The 14,264-nt window shown below is 39.4% G+C and overlaps 1 protein-coding gene across 1 annotated transcript in view; it reads right to left on the bottom strand.

Annotated features, from left to right (window-relative positions):
- NYAP2 (neuronal tyrosine-phosphorylated phosphoinositide-3-kinase adaptor 2) overlaps positions 1-14,264 on the bottom strand; it is a 233,418-nt gene that overhangs the window by 138,608 nt on the left and 80,546 nt on the right. The gene's annotated exons all lie outside the window — the stretch shown is intronic.

Here is a 14,264-nt window from a genome sequence, read left to right as displayed (position 1 = left end):
AACGCTTCCATTAGCATGAAAAGGTTCTGCACTTTTGCATTCAATAGGACAGTCAAGCAAGTGTAACTTGATTATAACCAGAAATCCTGATCTACGTATCCAGATACTCTCAAAAGAGTATGTAAAGGGGGGGTGGGGTGGGGGTGGGAAGCTACCACAAAGCACATCTTCAATTGCTTTTCTTTGCTTGGAGGTAAATCTTGTCGGTGGTTGAAAAAGTGAACAAGAATTCCATGACAATGACCCATAGACTGCTTTTTGACACATGACTGAGGTCAAGTGGGCACTTGAAACTCCTCTGCTGCACTGCATCAAGATCCTCCCTACTTTTACCTGCTTAATATAGAGGGAAAACAAGACACACAATATCAAAGGGGTTCTGGTTACCAATACAGGGGGTGAGGGGATAAAGAGAGGAAGTGGGAGGGAGGGGAAGGAAGGAAGGGAGGGAGGGAGGGAGGAAGAAAGAGGAAAAATATTTGCTTAATCAGTAAAAGAATTGTCCATCTCTCTTAGGTTTCCAGAGTTCCTTTGGTGACACTAGTAACTTGGTTCTACTAATAAATTAGCCTCGCAGAATAAGATAGCAACATCTCATGAAGAGGTGTCGTTAACATATCACCTGATTCAGGAATAGTTCTAAATACTTCATAAATATTCAGAGTATGCAAAGTTTCCAAATGTAAGGCTCTTAAATTTTACATAGGAAACTTTGAACAAAAAATTTAAAATATGTAAGAACTGTCTTTCAGTTTGAAATTCAGCTCATCGTACAGGAAATGACTCTTGGGCCTTCCTCTATGATGCATCATGTAATGGTGACTCTTTTATGAAGAAAAGGAACATGAATGTAAATGTGAGTTCTTACATCTTTCTAGAGTTTTCCACACTTATGCTCATTCACCAGTAAAAGAAACAAAATGAAGCACTGTTAGAAATTATTTGGTTAATTTTCTTAGACATGTATGAAGTGTAAACATTATCTCTGTGTATATGAATTTTGGAAGCCTGTTGAGTCTACCTTTCCAGACATGAGTTTGTTTAGGCTTCTTTTTAATCTTAATTTATTTGGCTCTTCATCATAGCTTTCATGTCACTATAATGTTCGTCATACATGTTAGATTTCAGTTGGAACAATAACGGTAAATGAGTCTTTTTCCCCTCTTCAGTTAAGGAGTTATGACAATTCTATGACCATTGTGAATAGAGTCAGAAAGGATCCAACAAGAACGTGAGACTTTGATTCTGGCATTTAATTCTGATCACAGCTTTGCTGCTTAATCAAAAATGGTTTTTATATTTATTTTTTTCCTGAATATTTTGAATTGATATTCAGATACTAGGTAGACTATCTTTGGAAAAACTAAAATAAAATAAATAAAGGACTCTCAGTGTACTAACCAGAGCAGTGGGTATCCAGAAGCATGAATGAAATCAAGCCAATGGCTAAGTGGAGGTTTCCACATCTTCATGGTCAGAGTCCTAAATCTGTGTAGTGGTTTTCTGCATTTCATTTTCTGTACTTTCTTCAAGAACATCAATCAAGAAATTTACTAGAAGCTTACTCAAATGGATTGATTTGTGAAAAACTCGTTAAGAATTTAAGGCAAAATGGGGTGGTGGAGGTGGAGATGGCTGTGATAAAATGGGGAGGTTTACCATTGATTGGTGGTAATTGTGATATTTTATTTCCTCTAGCTTTGTCTCAATCATCTTGCCTGTCTTTTCCTTACTTCTGCTGCCCTACCACTGAACAAAAGGTGCTTGGGAACTTATGTAGACAGTCACTCTCACATATCAAATCCACATGAGGGGATTCATGCATGTGTTAATGCACACATGCATTTATGAGAGACTTACTAGGAATCATTGCATCAGCAATTTCTCTGTTATTTTTTACCTAAATAGGAACTTGCTGTTTTTCCCAGACAGATAATTAGCTCTGCTGCTTCATTTCAAAATTACATTTTTTCCAGCATCAGTTTCATCCTTTTGTTCACATATGTAATGTATACACACACAGATGCACACATACACATGCTTTTTCCAAAGAGAAATGCAACGTATGATTTAAAGAATAGCAGGTCTTGGGTACAAGTTTCATTTGCCCAGGCTGTGGATGCAGGATGAAGAAATGGTTCAGGATGATTTGGGTACAAAGGCCCTTATTTAAGGCTAGGGGTGAGCAATAAAGATTATGGCACAGCTGGGTCCAAGAGACCAGCAAAGACAATTAGTCCAAAGCAAACTGAAGATTTTGAAACATAGCACACAACTAATTCCTGAATTTATTGTAGGACCATGTGGAGTTTTTAAAATATGCAAATTCTTGGACCCATACTAAGGACAACCACCAAATCATATTTGTTGAATCAGAATCTTTGTAACCGATGAGTTTGTTTCTTAAAAAATGATATCCAACTATTTCTGATGTAGCCAATCCAGAGACACTGCCCCTGCTCCCCCGCCAGAAACGTTAAGAACAACAGTTAGAGACGTTGATGAGGAGACATCTGTTAGTGAGAAACAGCCAGGGAGACTCATCATCAGAAAGTGGGACAAAGGAGGCTTGTCAGAGATCAGGCAAAATATCACAGATAAGAAAAGGTACAATGTATTAGTCAGATCTTGTGAGGTTATCCTGGAGTAACAAACAATCCCCAATTCTTAATGACTTTCAGCAACAAAGGTTTATTTCTTGCTTGAAATCTTTGGGTTGATTTTGCATCAGCCGTGGCTCTATTCCACGTGCTGTCTTCATTCTAGGATCTAGCCACCACTGGGGTATGTTCTCACAGAAGGGAGAGAAAAGTACTCACTGAAACACACAGTATCTCTTAAAGCTTCTGCTCAGATGTGGCATATAATCTTTTGCTCACATTTCATTGGCTAAAACCAGACTCATGGCCAAGCTTGATGTCACTGTGGTGGCGATAGATTGTCCTCCAACAGGAAAACCCTGTAAGTTACACGACAATATGCGAGGAAGCATAATCCTCTTCCAGGCAGGTGACCACGTTCTGGTATGGCAGCTGTGGCATATGCCTCTGAGCTCTCCTTTCAAGAGGGAACTTGACGTTAGGAGTGAAGGTAACCAACAACCAGTGACCCACTGGGGGAGTTTGTGCTTCCTGTCCTCATAATTCTGGTCTCTACCAAGTTAGAAGTCCTGGTCCCCTACGAGGGCACACTCTTTCCAGAAGACACAGCAAGGCTCCTATTGAACAACAAACCTATAGCTCCCCTCTAAGGAATTTGAACTCCTTTTGTATAGTGGCCAGCAGGCAAGAAGACAAGACTCCACTGTGGAAGAGATCATTGACCCTGATCAGTAGGAGAAGGCAGAGCTGCACTTATAAGATGGGGCAGAGAGAAAGATGTGCGGGGCCCCTCTTGACACTCCTTCGCCCATCTGGGACTTTGCAAGGTCACAGGTGGCCACCTGGCTCAAGAAGGCCTTTTTTTTTTTTTTTTAACCACAGGTTCCAACCTCTCATAAACTGAGCTAACCCTCACCACCAAGTAAGCCACTGAGACCAGCAGAGATGTCAGCTGAGGGTGAGAGAGAGGGGAATTTGGAATAAATGTTGGAGGAGGGAGATGACGAGTATCAGCTGCAGCACATATATGAACAGTAGCGGTGGGGGTGACAGTTCATCACACCAGTGGCCCCCTTGTACATCTCCCCTCAGGAAGCGTCCGACAGGAGCCATGAAAGAGCTGGTCCCCAGACCTGCAGAAGAGCTTCTGCTGGGCATAAAGGGTGAAGCTGTGTGGATCAGATATCCCTAAACAGAGAAACTTCTTTAAGGACAGGAGTTAGCTGACAGCCACCAGCCACAGAGTCTTCCAGTCTGGTTCAGCATTTTAGTCAAGGCCTGGGGAGCTCCTAACCAGTAGCTGAGCATGAGGAAGTATAGGACCCGGCTACTTCTGCCCAGCAGGGAGTCCTTTATGGGCCATCTTCGTGTCTCTAGTTCTGCTGTTAAGCTGGCTGAGACTCTCCCACAGCTACACCATGGTCCGAGACTCTGCCATCCAACTATTTTTCCCTTCCCCCTCTTCTTTCACAGGTGTCATGCTGCCTGAGGCCTGAGGCTCTTCCTGCCTATTCCTGCTCCCTCCTCGTCCCAGACATCCTCCTCTCTCCCTCAACAAATCTCTCACTCTTTAAATTCCATCCAGCTTGGGGTCTGCTTTCTAGGGGGCTATAAATGGACATACTTGGGAACAATCATACAACCTATGACATCCAGAAACCAAAGAAGCAGGGAAGAGAAAGCCAAATAACAAAAATGAGACCCCAGAAATAAGAAATGCCTGTGAAAACAGGGCATTCTCTTGCTTCAGACTGAGCACTTAAATGGTGGTCGGGGAAGCGGGACCAACAACTCCACTACAGGAACACTTGGCGTGCAGTGAAATTTATGTGGGCTGGAGCAAGCGGAGCCTTTTTGCAGTAAGACTCTCGCTCTCAAGATAGACTAAGCCTGACACAGCTCATGTTATAAAAATAAAAATAAGTTTCATAATCCTGAAGTTAAACAAGTACACTTCTCCTCACAAAACGAAGGTAAGGTTCAAGATCTACTTGTCTGTTGGATGTTTTTTTATTACAAAATCAAAAATAAAGTATCGCTTAAACGGAGGGAGGTTATTTTCCCAGAAGGAATTGATAAAATACTTGTAAGTGTTTCCTCCAAGCAAGCTATTGGCTAGTGGGCAGGCCTGGACCTTTGTGCTCTGGAGTCACTGAGTTGTGGTTCCTTTTCTTAACTCAGTCCTTTAGTACTTCTGCGTTAGCTACTGATCCCAAACACCATTTCCTTAAGTCGTAAATAGTAGTACTGCCCTCGCAGAATTGTGATCAAGTTTACCTGAAATGCTACATATGAGTCACTTAACAGAGAGTCTGACACATAACACGCCATCCATAACTTTGGCTTTACAATTCCTACCTTTAAGTCCTGTCCTCCTGAATTTTGTTTCCGGGATCATCATTTGCAATGTAAGGCCATTTCTCTAAAAAAATGATGCATGATTCCACATAACCTCAAAAAACAAAGTCAAAACAAAATCCCGCATTTCATTCTAGATAACCTAGGCGAGCCGAGTCTTCATGCTCTTAACTTTCTACGGTATTTGGTTCAGTTTTTCAAAGTACCTGTTGATCAGAACTGACAAATAAAGGTGCAAAACAAGAACTCTGGAACCGCGCTGACAAAGCTATTCAACAGAGATTGTTACTTGTCTGGCTTTCTTCTTGAAAATCCATCAGCGTTAATGTCTCGTGTCTCCTTCTGAGAAATGCTTCTTTTCAGAAATGAAAACAGACCCCCTGAGAAGGGTGAGCTACCAAGGTGAGATGTCAGAGCTGAAAGTGACAGAGATGAGGCTTCTGTGTGTAATTCTGGAAACCAAACATGCAAATATCGCATAGTAGTCTTGCTGGAAAGAAACAAAATCCCAGTTCATATATAGAAACTCTTTCAAGCATTATCTAGGAAGCTGGGATACAAACTGAAGGGTTACCTAGGAGTTTTCTTGTTTGGAATTTTTTTTTTTTTTTGGTGACAATTCTGCAAAGTAAAGCTCAAAAATCTATCTCTGATTACTCAGCCATAAAAAATAATAAAATAATGCCATTTACAGAAACATGGATGGACCCAGAGATTACCATATTGAATGAAGTCAGATAGACAAATATCATATGATATCACTTATATGTGGAATCTTAAAAAAAAAAAGATTCAAATTCTATTCACAAGCCAAAAACAGACTCATGGACGTAGAAAATAAACTATCGTTACTAAAGGGGAAAGGGCAAAGAGGGATAAATTAGGGACTGAGGATTAACAAACACACATTACTGTATATAAAATAAACAACAAGGACCTACTGTATAGCACAGGGAACTATATTCAGTTTCTTGAAATAATATATAATGGAAAAGAATCTGAAAAGAAAATATGTATGTATGTAAATGTATAATTGAATCACTTTGTTTTACATCTGAAACTAACATCGTAAATCAACTACACTTCAGTAAAAAAAAATGTTTTAAATCCATCTCTGACACTGATGCATAATCCAGTATATTTTTACCTTTGCAAATTTCTAAACCACCTGGAATTTTTTTTCTGTTGATTTTTCAAGAAGGTGTATTGGTCTGGTATTAGGGAAAGGGAATATTCAATCATAAAGTAAACGGGGAAAATCTGAAAGGAAAATGGAGGCTATGGCTGTACAGGAGATAATAAAACTTGCCTGTGGACGAGTTGACCACTGGCATCTGCTAACCATTCAGATCCTTCATGTCAGGCATTTTACAATGAATGAGTAAAAGGAAATCAATATTGAGATTTTATTCATTAAAATTATAATTTATAAAGTTTATATTTGACACTGCCTCCCTCTTGCCTTCTCTGCAGATACACAAGACTGAACGCTGATGGCACTGTGCAGCCCAGTCAGTCTCCTTCGCCCACTTCACCGGGGAGTGGGGGGTGTGGGGGTGGGGAGGGTGTCTGCTCTGGAACCTCCCTCTTTCTCCCCTCGACACTGGTCTCTTCTAGGTATCACTTCCAGCTAAAACAGTCTATGCTTATGAAAAATTAGATCCAGAAAGAGCCAAGAGATTAATATGTTATACTTCTTTCTATTTTGACAGGCAATATGCTTCAACCCATAGTTGGCCTTTCAAGAAAGAGGCATGACTCATTACATCCTCCGCGATTTTTGGCAGACGGAAATCGGCACACAATCCATCATCCCAGCCCCATTAGGCCCTTATCGGTAGAAGTGACTCTTTGCATCCAGTCACCTTGAGCTGGAATCCCGTTTCCTCGCATACTGCTGGAATCACGGTCACATTATAGATGCTCAAAAATACTTGCTTTATAAAGGAAAAATGAAGAAGGGAAGTAGGTCCACTTTGGAGATAGAATGATTGATAGATATATCAATCAATCAGTAGATAAATAGATAGAGGGCTTAGAGAATTTTGTGGATGTTTGCCATTTGTTCTTTGCAGGGATTCATTCTCCCTCCTCCTGGCAGTGGTAATTCCTGTGGGGAGATCAGACTTTCTCCTCTCAGTCTAGCGTGGAACTCAGACTCAGCCAACCAACCACTAGATCCCCGTGGCCACCATGACTATTGGGGGACTGGCAAATGCCTCAAATTGGTTGAATCAGAGTAAACAGGGATGCTATGTAGCCGCTCAGACATCCCTCATCCTTCTTGCGACTTTCAAAGGGAGGATAGTAGGACCAGGTCTGCAGCATCATAGAAGACCTGGATCTAGATAAGCCTGCAGCTAGGCCAACCCTAGGACCCTTCAGTTTTGTCAAATACTAAATTCCAGCTTGTTGAAGCCCAATCGAGTTGAGTTTTCTGACACTTACATTGGAAAACAATCTCAAGTCAACCAGTACAATGCAGCAGTTACTGAATAAATGCTGTTGGCTAACATGTCAGAAAATGTGGTTGATGTCAGGAAAGGACTAGGAATGTTACATGGCATGAAATGAACGCATCGTACTATTTATTGCTTGAAAATATCCTTCCTATTTAACAATCTAAGTGGAAATAATTAACTGCCATATACATTTGCCATATATATATATGTATTTGATCATACAGTACACTTTGATGTGGAAACATGGCTCCAGTAAAATCAAACTGTGTTCACATTTTCTCCCAAATTGTTCACTCACCATTACCCTTAATGTCTTCCCTGAGCCCCACTTGCTCATTCAAAGCCGTAATTTGTGGGTTTCTTGCCTTAGGCTCAAACGCTCATTTTCACCACTTCATATCCTCAATGATATCTATTTTCTACTTTTGTGCTCCTAATATCTAAGTCTCCTAGATATTTTTTTTTTCCCAGACATCAATTTCCTGTGTCTGGCTGTTCATTAATGCATCTTAGATCTTAAGGTCAAGTGTTAAAAATGGGATCTTAACACACCTTTTTATTACCTGCTGTGGTGAGCTATAATAGCAAGACAAAATAAAACAACAGGAAAAAAATAAACCTGTCTCAAAGAGAAGGGAGTCGGCTTCTTTTAGCTCCACATCTTATATTTAAAATTGATATACTTAAGCATCAAATATGGTATTTCTCATGCTAAGATATTTCAACTCTGCCCAAAACTTGGTATCTCGGAAAAAGTATTAAATATGTAATCAACCATTGACTAAATACTTAATTTTAGACAGGAAGGACATAATTTCTGAGATTTCATTATCTGTATGTTTATATTGAAGGAAGTACTTTCCAGAGTTGCTATAACCAATTAAAATAAGATTAAAAAAAGTCAGACACTTAGCAAGGTGGCCAGTACAAGTGGAGGCTAGACAAATATTAATGTAACTTCTCCGCTTTCCTGGTTTGCCAGGCAACTCTGCTCCCAGCTGTAAAACAGACGTTTTAATGATAAATTTCCACCCTGCAGCACCATAGGAAGACAGACTCTAACAATATTAATGTATTTTGATTATTTCTGTAAGAGGGCTTTGATAATAATTGTCAGGTAATATACTTCTGAATTTAAATTAGGGGGGAAAAAGATCTTGCTTGAAAATGAAGGAAAACTAACAAAAATAAATCTCTGTTATAATTATCAGTAGAGTATAATATGGAGTTGGACAAATGTTTTGAATGGATTTCATGGTTATTTCTGCCCAAAACTCCACGATAATTCAAGATTTTCATGCAAGTTAGGGCTTGGGGTAATCATGGCTACTGAGGTATGCTTGGAAAAACAAATACTCCATGATTTATTATAAAGTACTTATTGCCAAGAGTTTGAGGTTGATATTTTGGCCCATTGATTTGATGCTTAGTAATAAAAATAAAATGAGAGGTTACAGCAAGGAGTAGAGAGTTTTTTTAACCTTTATCAAAGTTCCTTTTATTCACTTCTGAGGTTCTAAAGAGGCAGAACTGAATTATAAGGCTTATTAAAGCCAGAACAAATCCTATAAACATCTTTACGAGACTTATTTTTTCTTAAAACATGACAAGTGTATGTAAGATTAACATATGTTATTATCTATGGTACTTTGGAATCTAAAATTAAAACACTCATTTCCATACACAAATAAGTCTTCTCTACTTCTTGAAGTGTCATGGCTTGAAGAAGAGAGGGTACATGGAAAACTCAAATCAAATCATGATATTCAGATTCAACTGAGAATATAGTTTGCAGAAGTTCACATCAGGGGAGATATTTTTCAAAAATTCAACCAAAGGGGAGGCTCTGGGAAATATATTTTCTAATTTATGTCTTCAAAGCGAACATAAGCATTGAATACGGTTTGAAAACAAGCCAAGTTTTCACAAATGAATTTAGCTAACCACTTCTACGTTTTTCCCTGTAGAAGTAGAAGCTAGAGATACAGAGATACAATGGCCTTGAACTTCCTGCATAGAAGGCTAACAATACCAGTTGAAAGTATAATGACTAGTTTGGCTCTCTAAAGGTTATCACTTTTATGGAGGAAGAGATGATTCTCTGTATTGATGTGTTTAATTCACTTACTCACTATTTATTGGCAAAGAATCCGAGTGCCTACTCTTTGCTGGGCAGTGACCCAAGCAGAATGGTCGGTGTCCTCAGGGAATCACAGGCTATTGAACCAGCATGATTTCAGCATCATGTGATCAGATGCTCTCAGAGGAAGTACCAGGCAGGTGCAATGCACAAGTCCTGGGGCACCAACCACAGCTGAGAGTCTGGGAAGTCCCAAGGGAGGAAGTGGCTTTTCAGCTGATGCAGAGCATGAGTAAGCCTTAATCAGATAACAGCAAGAAGTGGAGAGAAGAGAATTTGTGGGCTGACGGTTGGAATCGAGAGAAATTGAGAAATTACAGAGATATTTGGAAAGAACTTCACTGGACCTGTTTGCTCATATTTCCAAGGGCTGAAACTGTGCTTGGGTCAAGGAAATGACACAATAAGTATTTATTGAATAAATGAATGGAGAAAAGTATGTATGATTGGGAACAGTTCAAGAATAACTATTGAAGACACCAGGTTGGATGATAGTTGTATTTAATGCTATTCTGCTCTATTCCGCCTTTCCTTCACTTGCCATTTTCTTAATTTATGATGAAGAAGAAAGGAAAGATCTGTGAATACTCACACACTACTAATTCTCGTCCTTGTTATAAGAGTAATCTGAAAGCAGGGATCAGCTTAATCCCCTCCTCTCCGTCTCCACTGGTCTGCCTGGGTTTAGGTGCCCATCATGTCTTGGCTAAATTAATGCAATTGCCTCTTAGCGCAGCTTTCTCCATGGTGCTGCCAGATTTATCCTTGTAAATGTAGATTTGCTCGTGTCACTCCCGAAATTAACACCCTTTGATAGCTTTTTCCATCCCTTGAGACTAAAAATCCAAACTTTTATGTGACATTCAAGGTCTTTTCAGCTTTGGTTGCTATACAAAATCTCATTGGCAGCATTTTCCCCCCGGACCTTAAGATTACCCTAATATAACACGTCCCCACCTTAACTTGGTTCTAGACTACCGATTCAAGAATAAAGTTCAAGACTGACCACATGCCAAGGGAGACGATGAGTCTTGAGGAGACAGGCAGGTTATACTCAGTTATGCTGTTCTGTCTGCTTGAGCTTCTCCTTTTGGCTAAATCCTGTGTAAAGACCTAATTCAGATGTGGTTTCATTGAGGAAGGCTTCTATTATCAGCCAGGCTTTTTCAAGGTTGACCTCAAGGCCTCTCCTCTGGCTGTCACAGGGCTCCGTGCATCCCCGTATCAGAGCACCTCCTGATCACACTCTAGGGTTGTCATCTGTGAGGTGATCTCTTCTTCCGGTCTGTGAGCGGCTTGAAGGGACAGACCATGAATTATTTGCAGCAAGTGGAAAGTAAGTAGAGATAATGGAAGGGAGGGAAAGATACGAGCCATGACAAATTGCTTGATATTTTCAAAATCTTTCCTCTCTAAAACTCTTTTGGCTCAGGTGTTTTCAAACGATCACTAGAGAGAAAAGCCGCAATGTCACCATGAGACGCCAAGTGTCCCATAACTATTTTTACTGTTGAAACAAACTGGAGGCTTCTAATAGCTACCTGCCATATCTATAGATAATTTGGGTGCCTGAGATAACACAGTGGAAGCCTCTAAACTAACTTTTTATTTAACAAATTCCGAAAGCTCTAGTTCTTTAACTTTGTAAAACATTTTCATTAACAGCCAGGGCGTTCTCAATACCCACGGCCAACAGACATGCTCAAGCATTAACACTGAATCCTAATTGCATGCTTATGAGAATCAGTTATGCTTGCTCTCAAAACTGCTAGTGTCAACTACGCTAGTTGCTGTAATTATGTTATCAAATACTCTAGAAACCAAAGAAATATGAGTTTGAAAAATTAATGAGAATTTCTCTGAAAAATCTGTTGAAAATTTATGTCAATGACTTGGAAGATACTCAATAAAAGGAGGCTTACTGGGGGAAAAAATGGTCTGGTTGAGTGTGGTGAGATTTGGGTAAATCTGTTCAGTCTAAAAGGAATCTAAACTATGTTTGTTTGTTTATTTTTCCAAACCGTCTTTAAATTCTGGCTTATCTTTAAAGAAACTGAAACTAAATTAAAAAGTGAAAACTAATGGATATGTTTTATGCATAAAGATTATACGGAAGCCTAATTAGGAAAAATACACACAGATAAAAGACTATTTCAAAATTTGGTAAATAATGCATATTTGCGACGTTAAATTTTAAAAGCATTTTATACGTGCTTGTGCTTTTCTTTCTTAAATATTGCTTCGATTTCTTTTACATTTTGTTTAATCAGTCCCAATTATGTTAGATCTAGATCGTCTACATTTATATCCTATAAATAAATCTATTAGCAAAGAGCCTGACACACAGTAGAGGCTCAATACGTCTCAAAAAATGTTGGATTTATTCCTTCTTGCTAAGGAAAAAAAAAAACCACAAAATTATCTCCAAAGACTCAAAGAATTGATTCAAGGAACGTTGTTTTACAGACAGCTATTGACAAACAGGAAAGTCATATTTTTCTTCAGGTAGAATTACGTTCAGTCAAAAAAAAAAAAAAACCAATGTTAAAGTTTAATTTACTTACAGAAAACTATTTGAGCAATTACATCCTAAGGCACTTCGGAATGGACCCTAGTGAGGCTAACATACACAGCAATGCCCTGAATTCAGGAAGGAACCAAACAATTCCAGAAAGCAGCAGACGCCACACTCTTCAGTACCATATCAGTATACTGTCTCTTCTGAGAAGTTACAAATCAGCAGTTGGGAACCTAGTGACTTTCCCAGCCCAGGCCATTATCTGTGCTACCACATTAGATACTGACATCACCAATGAAAGCTTCTTCTATTGTTTTCTGTGCAAAACCAGCAAAAATATGCACCCCACTTTGCAGAGTCTGTATTACCTGTAATGCTGACAGAAAGGGATTAGTGTAGCCCTGAGTTATTTCTGGCATGAGTTTACATCCAGAAAAATGAATCTTCCTTGAATCGGTAAAGCTCATAGCTACCTATTTATTTACCTGCTGGAAGAGAGATGTTATAATTTGCCAAGCAAAATCAGCAGACTGGAAGAAAAAAGCTTTAGTGTCAGCTCTGTCTTAAACATAAGGCATTCACCCCCTTCCTTCCCAAATACTTGAAATATGCTCTTCTCTTGATAATGGCATCTTAACACTTAATGGAATGATGCTGTGAATTCTTTGGACAAAAAGAAATCGCAAAAACTTTGCAGAAAGTTCCTACAGATAAAGAGTATTTGAGCACAGTGAAATGCTACTTGCAAAATATTTTGCTCAGGTCCAGAAATATTTTGCAGTTTAAATAGAGTTATTGGGGTGAAAGGGAATAATACACTTTGGAAAGATCAAGAAATTCTAAATATTTATTTATAGAATCATTGTGAAAAAATAAGCTCTCAATGAATAAAAACGCACTGCTGTTTCCTCTTCCATATCAACCCCCAAATCATCGTGTCTTTCTAAATAATATTTTTAAATTATCTGAATGCACTAGGTTTACCCTCTCTAAAAGTTAAGGTAGTACTATATTGACAAATGGTATACAGCATAATGACCCTTTCGAAGCTTTAGACACCTCAGTTTTGGTAAATCCAAGCTCGGCCCCTCAGTAGAGCACCTCAAAGTCTTATTTCACTAAGAAGCTTGGAGAGGACCCTCTCTCCTTCATCTTTGAATTGACCGTCACCTCTCTCTGGTTTTCTGACTCCATCTCTCTCACTAGGATTTCCTGGCCTACACGGACCCTTCTTCTTTACTCTCCGTTGGCTTATTCTCGTAAGCAATTCAAAACATCCCAGGCTCCCCTTTCTTAAGGATCCTTTCCATCAAACTCTTGCAACCTCCTGCCCGTCTCTCTCATTCTTTCTCTTGTTTCCTTTCACTTTTCTCCTCTCCCTCCCTTCCTCCTTCCCTTTCACCCATCCTTTCTTCCTTCTCTCTCTCTCATTCATTTATTAAATCATTCATCTCTAATTCAAAAACACTTATTGAGCATCTCTTTTGCACCCAGAGCATTGTTAGCAGCTGGAGATACACTTTTAAACAGGACATCAAAGTCTCAAACGTCTGGCCTCTTCTGTGTCCACCAAACAAGCTCTCTCTGTGTCTGTTGCTCCCTGACTTCTGCCACCAAAGTCTGCTGCAATGGTTTCCTTAAAAGTCACCTTGTCCTTGCTAATCTCATAATCTAGGAGGCTTTCTTTTTCTCTGTCTAGATTCTTCTCAATCTCTTTAGAGCTGTTTTCACTCTTCTAGACCACAGCTTCTTTCTGGAGTGTCCCAGTTTCCTTGGCTTCCCTGAAGCTGTCCTCTGTTATCTCTCATCGTTCTAATGGTTCCTGCTTATCTTCACCAACTTCTCTCCTTGCCCTTCATGTGTCAGTAGAGGTCCAGGTTCTGTTTCCATGATTCTCCCTTCTCTGTACTTGTCCTTGCCAACCATCCATTTTTAAGACTTCAATGCTCTATCCTATTCACATGATTTCTGAATCTAAGACTCCACTGTTTCCCATATCCTGAGACATATATTTGTCTTCCCCCTAAAGGCTGAATATTTCCAAATGGATGTCCCTTTGACACTCAGGTCAATGTGTTCCAAAACAAATTAATCCCCTACTTCCTGCTATTGAAACTTTGTCTTCAGAGGCATCCTCATTCTGCCAGTCACAGAGAACAGAAACTTCCAAGTAATTTGACACTTAC

Source organism: Vicugna pacos, chromosome 5 (genome assembly GCF_048564905.1).
Source record: "Vicugna pacos chromosome 5, VicPac4, whole genome shotgun sequence".
Taxonomy (NCBI): domain Eukaryota; kingdom Metazoa; phylum Chordata; class Mammalia; order Artiodactyla; family Camelidae; genus Vicugna; species Vicugna pacos.
Note: the sequence above shows the minus strand (reverse complement) of the source record. Positions and strands in the feature narration are given on the sequence as shown.